Source organism: Ranitomeya variabilis, chromosome 4 (genome assembly GCF_051348905.1).
Source record: "Ranitomeya variabilis isolate aRanVar5 chromosome 4, aRanVar5.hap1, whole genome shotgun sequence".
Classification (NCBI taxonomy): Eukaryota; Metazoa; Chordata; class Amphibia; order Anura; family Dendrobatidae; genus Ranitomeya; species Ranitomeya variabilis.
The window spans coordinates 438,271,076-438,286,929 of NC_135235.1; the positions used below are offsets into that span (position 1 = coordinate 438,271,076).

A 15,854-nucleotide genomic window follows, 5' to 3' on the forward strand; every position below is an offset into this window, starting at 1 on the left:
AACCCAGTGTGCGCGGCAACAGTGGTGGTCAGCCACATACCAATGTAAAAACAAAAAAAGAGGAGACGCCAGCACTGCTTATGGTCAGGACACAATACATAGGGTGCACATGCACATACTAAATTCTATCTGTATTTCAAATATGAGACATTTAGCAAACAATTGATCAATTCTTTGAGCTACCCCGCCACTTCACGGCATTCTCATAATGGGGCAGTCCTACTCTATGTATTTTATTTACATTGTGCCATTACGGCCTCCTAAATGTATTGAGAGTGAAAAAAAAAAAAAAGGAAAGACCACATTAAATAACATTACCATAACATGCAAGCTGTACCTGGAGCATTTTTTTTCTCACTCTTAATACATTTAGGAGGCCGTAAAGGCACAATGTAAATAAAATACGTAGAGTAGGACTGCCCCATTATGAGAATGCCGTGAAGTGGCGGGGTAGCTCAAAGAATTGATCAATTGTTTGCTAAATGTCTCATATTTGAAATACAGATAGAATTTAGTATGTGCATGTACACCTGATGTATTGTGTCCTGACCATGAGCAGTGCTGGCTTCTCCTCTTTTTTGTTCTCTTATGGCCCATTATATTTTTAAACACAGTGAATGAATATTGTGAGCATCTCTCTCACTCTAGACACTGCTGCAGCCAACAGATAAAACCAATGAGCTGACATTTTTGGGTAAAGCACAGTAACTTTGCACAACTATATATTGATTTAGTGCTCCTTGAAGAGGCAGTGACCATAAATTGTGATGCACTGTAGGCCTGTTTAAATTAAGCTGCATTTGTACTGAAAGGAATCGTGAACGATTGCTCTCAAAAAGGCTTGTTTCATGATTAATTTGCAGTGTAAAACTGGCTGCCGACCACTTGTTGAATTAGCAAAATACTCGGTCATTGGTTGAAATGATCTTTTGCAAAGTGCAATCATCATTCCGTGATAACTATGGCAGCCAATATGGACTGAGCAATCTATTACAGATCTAATATAGATCTCTCAGTGTGCATCTGAAGCTGGTGGACCTTTGTAAAATGACTGCCGATCAATAAAGGTAAACGGACTCTTAGGTTAAGATCCCGTTGAGGTTTTGATGCTGCGTATTTTCGCTGGGCAAAAAACGCAGCGTCTTATAGTTCCAGCAAAGTGGATGGGAAATCACATGCCATCTTATGCCCTCTTTTCTTGCAGGTACGTTAAATTTTATGTGCTGATTTTCTCCATAGACTTGTGTTGCATGTGGAAAATCAGCAGGTAAAAAACGCACGTGTGTTTTTAATGCGTTTCTGTTACGGAAATGCATTGAAAAGCATGTAATCTGCACATAACTGCATCAATAAAGTTTTGTTAAAGCCAAATACAAGGAAGTATCAAAGACAAAGCGGCTTTATAAAAAACATGACATACCAAAAAGAGACAAAAACCACAATGTCAAAAAGCGATAAAAATACATATAAAAACACACTCAATAACACTGAAATGAAAAAATGCAAGTAACCAAATTTTGCTAATAGGTGCAAAAATGCAGAAAATCTGCAACATAAAAAAACTCACCAAATACTCATCTTGGGAACATAGCCTTAAAGTGCATATACACAATTATCAGAATAAGCAGTGGAAACAGGCTGCCAATCACCTAACAAAATTATCTTTTGCTTTGCCTAAAAGACTGTCAATCAGCAAACAAGTAGCAGCATCATCATCACCATCTTTGTAAAGCAAACTGCTGTCATATACAGTGCCTTAAAAAAGTATTCATACCCTGTGAACTTTTCCACATTTGTACACATTACACCCACAAACTTAAATGTATTTTATTGGGATCTTATGTGATATACCAAGGATAAGTAGCAGGTATTTGTGAAGTGCAAAGGAAGTGCTATCTGTTTTTCTACCTATTTTATAAATGGAAATCTGAAAATCGTAGCATGCATTTGTATTCAGCACTAGGGTTGAGCGACTTTCATTTTTTTAAGATCGAGTAGGGTTTTGGGAAACCCGATTTTGTCCAGAGTCGAGTCGAGTGCAGTCGGCCGATTATCGCTAAAAGTCGGGGATCGACCGAAACACGAAACCCAATGCAAGTCAATGGGGAAGCATAGTCGGCAGTGAGTGGAGGCCAGGAAAACACCTACAGTGCCCATTTTAATGCCAAAAACATCCATTCTTGTTTCTGAAGCTTGCCAATCTTAATTAACTGTATAATAATAGTTGGGCATAGGGAATTGGGGGAAAGTTGTGGGGGGAGTAGGGCTGGCTCAAGTTTTTCGTGGGCCCAGGAAATGCGGACTACGTCACGGCGGTGTTGCAGGGAAAGGTAAGTATTTAAAAGTTGCAAGTGCTGTGATCCTGAGCAAGCAGGGGGGGCCCACTCGTTCGCATTGCCACTGGCACAGGGCCCCTCAAAGTACGGCGGTGTGTTTGCATGGCGGGGGCGCCTCCCACCAGCAGCGACACTTTTGCGTACTCTGAGGGGCCCTGTGCCAGTGACGTCGCCAACGAGTATGCCCCCCCACCTGATGAAGGAACCTGCACTTTCATCTGCACCTTCCTCTTTGTCCCTGTGTAAGGTGGTATAACATGCGGGAAGGGGAACCTTACTTTCAGCAGGGACAGATTCTGGCTGTGTAGAGTACAAGGGGAATGTAGTGGTCTAGGTCAATGTACCAGCAGACTCATTTAGCAGTGGCTGGGCAATGGGCAGGATGAGGAGGAAACAGATATAGGGCCAAAGAATAAAGTAGGCTACATGCAGTTCAAAATTGGTAACAGGACTAAACAGGCGGCATTGCTTTGTTCAGTGGAGTAGCAAACCCAAGAGCAGCAGACACTGTTTCAAGGGCCTAACCACACTAGTAGGCCAAATGCAGTTTAATATCTGATAGTATAGGGCGAAAGCCAGAATGTGGAAGCTCAGCTTTGTTCAGTTGAGGACAACACCAGGGAGGGGCAGACACCTTTAGTAGGCCGGAAAAGCCTATTGCATTTTTTAAAATGGTAATTTGGAGCAGAAGGTTGAAGCTCAGCTTTATTTAGTTGAGGGCAACACCAGGGAGGGGCAGAAGCCGTTAGTAGGCCCTAACCACCATTTTTTTTTTAAAACCACTTAATGAGAGCCGGAAGGTTGAAGCTCAGCTTTATTTAGTTGAGGACAACACCAGGGAGGGGCAGAAGCCGTTAGTAGGCCCTAACCACCATTTTTTTTTTTTTTAAAACCACTTAATGAGAGCCGGAAGGTTGAAGCTCAGCTTTATTTAGTTGAGGACAACACCAGGGAGGGGCAGAAGCCGTTAGTAGGCCCTAACCACCATTTTTTTTTTAAAACCACTTAATGAGAGCCGGAAGGTTGAAGCTCAGCTTTATTTAGTTGAGGACAACACCAGGGAGGGGCAGAAGCCGTTAGTAGGCCCTAACCACCATTTTTTTTTTTAAAACCACATAATGAGAGCCGGAAGGTTGAAGCTCAGCTTTATTTAGTTGAGGACAACACCAGGGAGGGGCAGAAGCCGTTAGTAGGCCCTAACCACCATTTTTTTTTTAAAACCACTTAATGAGAGCCGGAAGGTTGAAGCTCAGCTTTATTTAGTTGAGGACAACACCAGGGAGGGGCAGAAGCCGTTAGTAGGCCCTAACCACCATTTTTTTTTTTTAAACCACATAATGAGAGCCGGAAGGTTGAAGCTCAGCTTTATTTAGTTGAGGACAACACCAGGGAGGGGCAGAAGCCGTTAGTAGGCCCTAACCACCATTTTTTTTTTAAAACCACTTAATGAGAGCCGGAAGGTTGAAGCTCAGCTTTATTTAGTTGAGGACAACACCAGGGAGGGGCAGAAGCCGTTAGTAGGCCCTAACCACCATTTTTTTTTTAAAACCACTTAATGAGAGCCGGAAGGTTGAAGCTCAGCTTTATTTAGTTGAGGACAACACCAGGGAGGGGCAGAAGCCGTTAGTAGGCCCTAACCACCATTTTTTTTTTTTAAACCACATAATGAGAGCCGGAAGGTTGAAGCTCAGCTTTATTTAGTTGAGGGCAACACCAGGGAGGGGCAGAAGCCGTTAGTAGGCCCTAACCAAAGTTGAAGGCCAAATGCAGTTTAATTTCTGATACTATAGGCCGAAAGCCAGAAGGTGGAAGTTCCGATTTAGACAGTGGAGGACAATTTGAATTAGGGACTGCAGACAGACTTAGTAGGCTGTCCCCTGTGGACCATGCATCCACCACATTAACCCATTGCGCCGTAATGGACACGTAATCTTCCGTGGCCATGCCTACAGGTCCATGCGTCTGTTGTCAGGTGCACCTTTGTACTCACAGATTGCCAGAGTGCATGGACAATGCGGTCTTCTACATGCTGGTGGAGGGTTGGGATGGCTTTTCTCGCAAAAGAAGTGTCGACTGGTTAGCTTGTAGCGTGGTACAGCGTAGTCCATCATGGCCTTATTAATAGTAAATAAAATATATAACTAGGCTCTATGAACTTTTAAATAGGTTCCAGGGGTACACGGGCAGCATTGGTGTGGTCAGTGGAGGAGTATTGCAAGTAGGGGCTGCAGACAGGCTATCAAAGGCCTAAAATAACAAACAGTAGGCAGTCATGGCAGTTTTACATCGGTTACATGGATACACAGGCAGGCACTCCAGGCAGCATTGTGCTCAGTGGAGGAGTATTGCAAGTAGGGGCCGCAGACAGGCTATCAAAGGCCTAAAATAACAAACAGTAGGCAGTCATGGCAGTTTTACATCGGTTACATGGATACACAGGCAGGCACTCCAGGCAGCATTGTGGTCAGTGGAGGAGTATTGCAAGTAGGGGCCGCAGACAGGCTATCAAAGGCCTAAAATAACAAACAGTAGGCAGTCATGGCAGTTTTACATCGGTTACATGGATACACAGGCAGCTAGGTGGTGAGTGGAGGAGTATTTAAAGTAAGGACCGCAGACAGGCTATCAAAGGCCTAACATAACAAACAATAGGCTCATGGCAGTTTTACAGCGGTTACATGGATACACGGGCAGGCAGCTTGGTGGTGAGTGGAGGAGTATTTAAAGTATGGACCGCAGACAGGCTTCGAAGGCCTAACACAATAAAATGGGCTGGCTGTAGGCACTTTAAAATTGGTTCCAGGGGTACACGGGCAGCAGTGGTCTGGTCAGTGGAGGCCTAGTGGAAGTATGGACCGCAGACAGGCTTCGAAGGCCTAACACAATAAAATGGGCTGGCTGTAGGCACTTTAAAATTGGTTCCAGGGGTACACGGGCAGCAGTGGTCTGGTCAGTGGAGGCCTAGTGGAAGTATGGACCGCAGACAGGCTTCGAAGGCCTAACACAATAAAATGGGCTGGCTGTAGGCACTTTAAAATTGGTTCCAGGGGTACACGGGCAGCAGTGGTCTGGTCAGTGGAGGACTAGTGGAAGTATGGACCGCAGACAGGCTTCGAAGGCCTAACACAATAAAATGGGCTGGCTGTAGGCACTTTAAAATTGGTTCCAGGGGTACACGGGCAGCAGTGGTCTGGTCAGTGGAGGCCTAGTGGAAGTATGGACCGCAGACAGGCTTCGAAGGCCTAACACAATAAAATGGGCTGACTGTAGGCACTTTAAAATTGGTTCCAGGGGTACACGGGCAGCAGTGGTCTGGTCAGTGGAGGACTAGTGGAAGTATGGACCGCAGACAGGCTTCGAAGGCCTAACACAATAAAATGGGCTGGCTGTAGGCACTTTAAAATTGGTTCCAGGGGTACACGGGCAGCAGTGGTCTGGTCAGTGGAGGACTAGTGGAAGGAGGGAGCGCAGAAAGGCTTCAAAGGCCTAACATAACAAACAATAGGCTCATGGCAGTTTTACAGCGGTTACATGGATACACGGGCAGGCAGCTTGGTGGTGGTGAGTGGAGGAGTATTTAAAGTAGGGACCGCAGACAGGCTATCAAAGGCCTAACATAAAAAAACAATAGGCTCATGGCAGTTTCACAGCGGTTACATGGATACACGGGCAGGCAGCTTGGTGGTGGTGAGTGGAGGAGTATTTAAAGTAGGGACCGCAGACAGGCTATCAAAGGCCTAACATAACAAACAATAGGCTCATGGCAGTTTTACAGCGGTTACATGGATACACGGGCAGGCAGCTTGGTGCTGAGTGGAGGAGTATTTAAAGTATGGACCGCAGACAGGCTTCGAAGGCCTAACACAATAAAATGGGCTGGCTGTAGGCACTTTAAAATTGGTTCCAGGGGTACACGGGCAGCAGTGGTCTGGTCAGTGGAGGACTAGTGGAAGGAGGGAGCGCAGAAAGGCTTCAAAGGCCTAAAATAACAAACAATAGGCTCATGGCAGTTTTACAGCGGTTACATGGATACACGGGCAGGCAGCTTGGTGGTCAGTGGAGGAGTAGGGACCGCAGACAGGCTATCAAAGGCCTAAAATAACAAACAATAGGCTCATGGCAGTTTTACAGCGGTTACATGGATACACGGGCAGGCAGCTTGGTGCTGAGTGGAGGAGTAGTGCAAGGAGTGTCTGTCCCAGTACTCCCAAAATATAAATAGATGTTAATGTCTCGCAAAACAACCAAAACAAAAAAAAAGATGGCATACTTAGGTACAGGGGTGGGCTCATCTGCTGTGTTTCTGACATAGTAATTTGGCAGTAACTATTTAATGGTGCCAATATAGGACACAGACACAGACTACTTTAAGTTGCATCATAGATGTCTACAAATTTGTATTGTCAGTGCCAGACATTGAATGATGTCAGCGAATAGACTAAAGATTGGTGGAGCTGTGCGACATAATTTTGCACGTAGTAGAGCCCAGTTTGAGCTGGGGTAGGGGGGAACTCTCTTGAGGCCGGCGGGACCGCCCCAGGGCCACTCATGTTACAACGGTGTGTCTGACGTTGGGTGCGCACCACCACCGCCAGAGACACTACATTGTACTATGAGGGACCCAGTAGCAATGCCGTCAACCAAAAGCGAGCACACCCACCTCTTCAGACAAACAGCAGTCTCACGGGTGCTTGCGCCAAGTCGCGATACCACGGCCCCGTGTGGGGAGTTTGGCCATTTAGGGAGGTGTAAACATGTCGTATGCTGTACAATCTGCAGCAGCAAATTAGACATTAGAAAAGTAATTCACAGGCAAGAGCTTTTCATAGGAAAGCTAGGTGTCGGCCGGGCAAGGTGGGGCAAAAGATTTTGAAATCCAGTTGTGGTTCATTTTAATGAATGTTAGATCGTCAACATTTTGGGTAGCCAGACGAGTCCTTTTTTCGGTTAATATTGACCCTGCAGCACTGAATACTCTTTCTGATAGGACACTTGCTGCCGGGCAAGCAAGCTCCTGCAATGCATATTCTGCCAATTCTGGCCAGGTGTCTAATTTGGAGGCCCAGTAATCAAATGGGAATGACGGTTGAGGGAGAACATCGATAAGGGATGAAAAATAGTTAGTAACCATACTGGACAAATGTTGTCTCCTGTCACTTTCAATTGATGCAGCAGTACCTGTCCTGTCTGCGGTCATAGCAAAATCACTCCACAACCTGGTCAGAAAACCCCTCTGTCCAACGCCACTTCTGATGTGTGCACCCCTAACACTCCTAGTCTGCTGCCCCCTGGAGCTCGTGTGAGAACGATCACGTGCGCTGTGTGCTGGGAATGCCTGAAGCAAACGGTCAACAAGAGTTGATTGTTTGGTTGCTAATATTAGTTCCAAGTTCTCATGTGGCATAATATTTTGCAATTTGCCTTTATAGCGTGGATCAAGGAGGCAGGCCAACCAGTAATCGTCATCGTTCATCATTTTCGTAATGCGTGTGTCCCTTTGTAGGATACGTAAGGCATAATCCGCCATGTGGGCCAAAGTTCCACTTGTCAAATCTCCGGTTGTGATTGGTTGAGGGGCAGTTGCAGGCAAATCTACGTCACTTGTGTCCCTCAAAAAACCAGAACCCGGCCGTGACACGCAACCAATTTCCTGTGCCCCCGTGAAAGTTTCCGCATTAAAAATATACTCATCCCCATCATCCTCCTCGTCCTCCACCTCCTCTTCGCCCGCTACCTCGTCCTGTACACTGCCCTGACCAGACAATGGCTGACTGTCATCAAGGCTTCCCTCTTCCTCTGGTGCAGACGCCTGCTCCTTTATGTGCGTCAAACTTTGCATCAGCAGACGCATTAGGGGGATGCTCATGCTTATTACGGCGTTGTCTGCACTAACCAGCCGTGTGCATTCCTCAAAACACTGAAGGACTTGACACATGTCTTGTATCTTCGACCACTGCACACCTGACAACTCCATGTCTGCCATCCTACTGCCTGCCCGTGTATCCTCCCACAAATAAATAACAGCACGCCTCTGTTCGCACAGTCTCTGAAGCATGTGCAGTGTTGAGTTCCACCTTGTTGCAACGTCTATGATTAGGCGATGCTGGGGAAGGTTCAAAGACCGCTGATAGGTCTGCATACGGCTGGCGTGTACAGGCGAACGTCGGATATGTGAGCAAAGTGCACGCACTTTGAGGAGCAGGTCGGAGAACCCAGGATAAGTTTTCAATAAGCACTGCACCACCAGGTTTAAGGTGTGAGCCAGGCAAGGAATGTGTTTCAGTTGGGAAAGGGAGATGGCAGCCATGAAATTCCTTCCGTTATCACTCACTACCTTGCCTGCCTCAAGATCTACTGTGCCCAGCCACGACTGCGTTTCTTGTTGCAAGAACTCGGACAGAACTTCCGCGGTGTGTCTGTTGTCGCCCAAACACTTCATAGCCAATACAGCCTGCTGACGCTTGGCAGTAGCTGGCCCATAATGGGACAACTGGTGTGCAACAGTGTCATCTGCCGATGGAGTGGTTGGCCGACTGCGTTCTGTGGAAGAGCTGTAGCTTCTGCAGGAGGACGAGGAGGAGGAGGAGGGGGTGCGAACGCCTACAGCCAACTGTTTCCTAGACCGTGGGCTAGGCACAACTGTCCCTAAATTGATGTCGCCTGTGGACCCTGCATCCACCACATTCACCCAGTGTGCCGTGATGGACACATAACGTCCCTGGCCATGCCTACTGGTCCATGCATCTGTAGTCAGGTGCACCTTTGTACTCACAGATTGCCTGAGTGCATGGACGATGCGCTGTTTAACATGCTGGTGCAGGGCTGGGATGGCTTTTCTGGAAAAAAAGTGTCGACTGGGTAGCTCGTATCGTGGTTCAGCGTACTCCATCAGGGCTTTGAAAGCTTCGCTTTCAACTAACCGGTAGGGCATCATCTCTAACGAGATTAGTCTAGCTATGTGGGCGTTAAAACCCTGTGTACGCGGATGCGAGGATAAGTACTTCCTTTTTCTAACCAGAGTCTCATGTAGGGTGAGCTGGACTGGAGAGCTGTAGATCGTGGAACTTTCGGGTGTGCCGGTGGACATGGCAGACTGAGAGACGGTTGGAGACGGTATTGTTTCCGCCGGTGCCCTACATGCAATATTTCCTCCTACAAAACTGGTGATTCCCTGACCCTGACTGCTTTTGGCTGGCAAAGAAACCTGCACAGATACTGCCGGTGGTGCGGAAAATGGTGGCCTTACAGTGACGGAAGGGATGTTGCGTTGCTGACTAGCTTCATTGGCCGAGGGTGCTACAACCTTGAGGGACGTTTGGTAGTTAGTCCAGGCTTGAGAATGCATGGTGGTTAAGTGTCTATGCATGCAACTAGTATTTAGACTTTTCAGATTCTGACCTCTGCTTAAGCTAGTTGAACATTTTTGACAGATGACTTTGCGCTGATCAGTTGGATGTTGTTTAAAAAAATGCCAGACTGCACTCTTCCTAGACTCTGATCCCTTTTCAGGGATTGCAGACTGAGCTTTAACCGGATGGCAACGCTGTGCTCCAACAGGTTTTGGCTTTGACACGCGTTTTGGTCCAGATACGGGCCCGGCAGATGGAACCTGTTGCGATGTTGATGCCTGCTGCGGCCCCTCCTCCACCTCCGCTTCTGAACTACTGCCGCCTGCACCCTGTTCCCCCAATGGCTGCCAATCGGGGTCAATAACTGGGTCATCTATTACCTCCTCTTCGAGCTCGTGTGCAACTTCGTCTGTGTCACTGTGTCGGTCGGTGGTATAGCGTTCGTGGCGGGGCAACATAGTCTCATCAGGGTCTGATTGTGGATCTGTACCCTGAGAGGGCAATGTGGTGGTCTGAGTCAAAGGAGCAGCATAGTACTCTGGCTGTGGCTGTGCATCAGTGCACTCCATGTCAGAATATACTTGTAATGGGCATGGCCTGTTAAATGTTTCACTTTCTAAGCCAGGGACGGTATGTGTAAAGAGCTCCATGGAGTGACCCGTTGTGTCGCCTGCTGCATCCTTCTCTCTTGTTGTAGTTTTTGCTGAGGAGGACAAGGAAGCGACTTGTCCCTGACCGTGAACATCCACAAGCGACGCGCTGCTTTTACATTTACCAGTTTCGGAAGAGGAGGCAAAAGAGCTAGAGGCTGAGTCTGCAATGTAAGCCAAAACTTGCTGTTGCTGCTCCGCCTTTAAAAGCGGTTTTCCTACTCCCAGAAAAGAGAGCGTTCGAGGCCTTGTGTAGCCTGACGACGAAACTGGCTCCACAGCTCCAGACTTAGGTGGAATATTTTTATCCCCACGACCACCTGATGCTCCACTACCACTACCATCATTACCAGCTGACAATGAACGCCCACGACGACCTCTTGCACCAGACTTCCTCATTGTTTTAAAATCTTAACCAAAGTAACTTTATTTGTTGCTATCAAACAACTTACACGGTGAGCTATAACTTCAGTATGATTTCAATATCCCTTAACAGGTTGGTGAGACCACAAGGAAAATCAGGCACAATGTTACACACTCTGTTTTCTGTGGCACAAAATCACAGAGATGACACACACGCAGGACTGTCACTCAAGCACTAATGTCAATATTAATCTCCCACCTAATTTATTTTTTTTTTTTTCTCAGGGAGACTTTAGAAACCAAATAATATTAAAAAAAAAAAAAAAAAAGGCTTTCTATGGCCCACAATTAGAGAGAGAGAGGTGGCACAACCAGGAGTCAAGACTGGCGCACAAGCTGAAAGGGCAATATTACTCTCCCACTGTTTTTTATGTTTTTTTTGTTTTTTTCAGGGAGACTTTAGAAACCAAATAATATTAAAAAAACCAAAAAAAAAAAAGGCTTTCTATGGCCCACTGAATGAGAGGGAGAGAGGTGGCACACCCAGGAGTCAAGACTGGCACACAAGCTGAAAGGGCAATATTACTCTCCCACTGTTTTTTTATGTATTTTTTGTTTTTTCAGGGAGACTTTAGAAACCCAATAATATTTAAAAAAAAAAAAAAGGCTTTCTATGGCCCACAATTAGAGAGAGAGAGGTGGCACAACCAGGAGTCAAGACTGGCGCACAAGCTGAAAGGGCAATATTACTCTCCCACTGTTTTTTATGTTTTTTTTGTTTTTTTCAGGGAGACTTTAGAAACCAAATAATATTAAAAAAACCAAAAAAAAAAAAGGCTTTCTATGGCCCACTGAATGAGAGGGAGAGAGGTGGCACACCCAGGAGTCAAGACTGGCACACAAGCTGAAAGGGCAATATTACTCTCCCACTGTTTTTTTATGTATTTTTTGTTTTTTCAGGGAGACTTTAGAAACCCAATAATATTTTAAAAAAAAAAAAAGGCTTTCTATGGCCCACAATTAGAGAGAGAGAGGTGGCACAACCAGGAGTCAAGACTGGCGCACAAGCTGAAAGGGCAATATTACTCTCCCACTGTTTTTTATGTTTTTTTTGTTTTTTTCAGGGAGACTTTAGAAACCAAATAATATTAAAAAAAGCAAAAAAAAAAAAGGCTTTCTATGGCCCACTGAATGAGAGGGAGAGAGGTGGCACACCCAGGAGTCAAGACTGGCACACAAGCTGAAAGGGCAATATTACTCTCCCACTGTTTTTTTATGTATTTTTTGTTTTTTTCAGGGAGACTTTAGAAACCCAATAATATTTAAAAAAAAAAATAAATAGGCTTTCTATGGCCCACTGAATGAGAGGGAGAGAGGTGGCACACCCAGGAGTCAAGACTGGCACACAAGCTGAAAGGGCAATATTACTCTCCCACTGTTTTTTTAGGTTTTTTTTTTTTTTCAGGGAGACTTTTGAAACCAAATAATATTAAAAAAAAAAAAAAAAAAAAAATATAGGCTTGCTATAGCCCACTGAATGAGAGATAGCGCACACACAGCAGTGGCACACAAGCCCTGACTGAGGCCAATATTTTTCTCCCACTGATTGATGTAGTGTTTCTGTGTTGAGGTAGATTTTAGAACACAAATCACGGAAAAAATAAATAGGCTTTCTATGGCCCACTCAGTGAGAGATGGCACACACAGGGATGGCACTGTAGCAGAAATGCCAATCTTAATCTCCCACAAAAAAAAAACAAAAAAAAAAAAAAAACTGTCCTACAATTACTATCTCCCTGCAGTAATGTAAGCCAGGTATGGCAGGCAGCAATAGGAGTGGACTGATGCACAAATTAAATAAAAAGTGTGGACAAACAAAAAAGATAGCTGTGCAGAAAGGAAGGAACAAGAGGATATGTGCTTTGAAAAAAGCAGTTGGTTTCCACAGTGGCGTACACACAGCAATACAGCTATCACGGAGCCTTCTAGGGCAGCCCAATGAGCTACAGCGCTGAGGGGAAAAAAAAAAAAAAATAGCTTCCACTGTTCCTGCACACCGAAGGTGGTGTTGGACAGTGGAAATCGCTGCAGCACAAGCGGTTTGGTGGTTAGTGGACCCTGCCTAACGCTCTCCCTGCTTCTGATGAAGCGGCAGCAACCTGTCCCTAAGCTCAGATCAGCAGCAGTAAGATGGCGGTCGGCGGGAACGCCCCTTTATAGCCCCTGTGACGCCGCAGACAGCAAGCCAATCACTGCAATGCCCTTCTCTAAGATGGTGGGGACCAGGATCTATGTCATCACGCTGCCCACACTCTGCGTTCACCTTCATTGGCTGAGAAATGGCGCTTTTCGCGTCATTGAAACGCGACTTTGGCGCGAAAGTCGCGTACCGCATGGCCGACAAGCACAGGGGTCGGATCGGGTTTCATGAGACGCCGACTTAGCCAAAAGTCGGCGACTTTTGAAAATGATCGACCCGTTTCGCTCAACCCTATTCAGCACCCTGTAGTCTGATACCCCTAAATAAAATGCTTAGTGACTAAATGCCTACAGAAGCCACATAATTAGTAAATTGAATCAACCTGTGTGTGATTTATCCTCAGTAATACTACAGCTGTTCTGTGAAGGCCTCAGAAGTTTGAGAGCATTATGGATCAAACAATATCGTGAAGACCACGGGACACACCAACAGGTCAGAGATAAAGTTGTGGAAAAGAGTAAAGCAGGGTTAGGTTCTAAAAAAAAATAGTACAAGCTTTGAAGATCTCGTGGGGCACACTGTTCAATCCATCATCTAAAAATGGAAAGATTATGGCATAACTGCAAAATTAGCAAGGCCTGGCTATCCACCTAAATGGACATTCCAAGCAAGGAAAGTCCTTATTAGAGAAGCAGCCAAGAGGCATAAGGTCACTCTGGAGGAGATGCAGAGATCTACAGCTTAGATGAGAGAATCTGACCAAAGGACATCCATTAGTTGTATGCTCCACAAAACTGGCCTTTATGGAAGAGTGGAAAGAAGAAAGTCATTTTTGCAAGCAAGCCACCAGAAGTCTTGTTCACAGTTTGTAAAAAGCCATGTAGGGGATATAGCTAGCATATGGAAGAAGGTGCTCTGGTCAGATGAGACCAAAATAGAACTTTGTGGGCTAAATGCAAAATGCTATGTGTGGGGGAACAGTAATCCTGCACATCACCCTGAAAACACTATCCCCTCCGTCAAACATGGTGGTGGCAGTATCATGCTGTAGTGATGCTTTTCTTAAGCTGGTCAGAGTTGATGGGAAGATGGATGGAGCTAAGTATATGGCAATTATATAGGAAAACCTGTTAAAGGCTGAAATACTTGAGACTGGGGCATAAGTTCACTTTCCAGCAGGACAATAACCCTAAACATACTGCCAGATGTACAGTGGAATGGTTTACATCAAAGAACATCCATTTGTTTAAATGGCCCAGTCAATGCCCAGACATAAATCCCATTATGAATCTGTGGCAAGACTTGAAAATTGCTGTTCACAGATGCTCTGCATCCAATCTCACTGAGATAAAGCTGGTTTGCAAAGAAGAATAGGAAAAAAAAAATCATCTAGAAGCAAAGCTGGTAGAGACTTGCAGCAGGAATTGGAGCGAAAGGTGGTGCTACAATGTATTGACTCAAGAGTGGCTGAATACAAATGCACGTCACAATTTTCAGATTAATATTTTTGAAATATTTAGAAATCCATGTGTCATTTCCTTTATACTTCACAAATATTTGCTACTTTGTGTTGATGTATCACATAAGTTTGTGAGTGTAAAAAATGTGGAAAAGTTCATGACAGATATGACATTTTTCTGTTAGCTATGCAGCAAATGTGTTACAAATTCACATATACATATAAATGCTATATATCTTTCTTTAGTTGTGTGTTTTATAATTTTCCATTTCACTATGTATTAAATTTTTTTGAAAGCTTGCAGTTTTCACTGCCTCTAAGCCCTAATATTAGACTGACATTTCATGCTCTAGAGAGATAACTTTTCAGAAGTCATCTCATTATTCCATTTTATTCATATAGCATCAACATTTTCCGTACCACTTTACAAGTCAGAGATGACATGTTCAATCAATCAGTCATTACATGTAATTCAACAATTGAACAAGAGGAGAGATGGCCCTGTTTGCAAGAGCTTCCAATCTTTAAGGAAGTAGGGGCACACAAAAGGTAAAAAAGTGCTTGAGTTGTTGGCTGTCTGGGCCAAATGGAAAAGAAAATGGAAAATGAATAACTGCGATCATAAAGAATGTCACTGGTGAGAACCTGTACAATATATGCACATATATGGCCAGCAGAACACTGGTTTAAGACTGACATTACCATTACAGTGGCATGTAAAAGTTTGGGCACCCATGGTCAAAACTACTGCTATTGTGAACAGTTAAGCAAGTTGAAGATTAAATGGTCTCTAAAAGGCCTAAAGGTAAAGATGACACATTTCCTTTGTATTTTAGGCAAAAAATAAAATATATTGTCATTTTTTAACATTTTAAAAATTACAAAAAGGAAAATGGGCCTATGCAAAGGTTTGGGCACCCTTGGATATTTCTGTGCTAAAATAACTTTGACCAAGGTTTCAGACCTTAATTAGCCTGTTAGAGTTATGGCTTGTTTACTATCATCGTTAGGAAAGGGCAGTTGATACAAATTTCCCAGCTTTATAAAAACCTAGCCACCTCTAACCTTGTGCCAAAATACAACAGCCATGGGTTATTCTAAGCAGCTGCCTTGCACTCTGAAAATGAAAATGGTGGTGGTCCACAAAGCAGGAGAAGGCTATAAAGAAGATAGTAAAGCTTTTTCAAGTTGCTCTTTTCTCAGTTTGAAATTAAATTAAGAAATGGCAGTTATCAGGAACAGTGGAGGTCCAGATAAGGTCTGGAAAAGCAAGCAAAATTTCAGTGAGAGCTGCTGGTAGGATTGCTGGAGAGGCAAACCAGAACCCCTTCTTGACTGCAAAAGACCCTCAGAAAGATTTACCAGACTCTGGAGTTGTGGTACATTGTTCTACTTTTCAGAGACACCTGTACAAATATGGCCTTCAGAAGAAAACCTCTCCTGCATCCTCACTATAAAATTCAGCATCAGAAGTATGCAAAAGAACATCTGAACAAA

General features: G+C 44.7%; 1 protein-coding gene across 4 annotated transcripts in view; it reads left to right on the forward strand.

Annotated features, from left to right (window-relative positions):
• Positions 1-15,854, forward strand: part of EPN3 (epsin 3) — a 107,252-nt gene that overhangs the window by 17,765 nt on the left and 73,633 nt on the right. The window contains exon 1 of one of the 4 annotated variants that reach the window (XM_077251458.1): positions 13,368-13,390. The exons of the other annotated variants lie outside the window; for them this stretch is intronic. The gene's annotated coding sequence lies outside the window, so the exon portion shown is untranslated. Of the gene's footprint in view, positions 1-13,367; positions 13,391-15,854 lie in introns of those variants that run through there. 4 annotated transcript variants of the gene reach the window in all.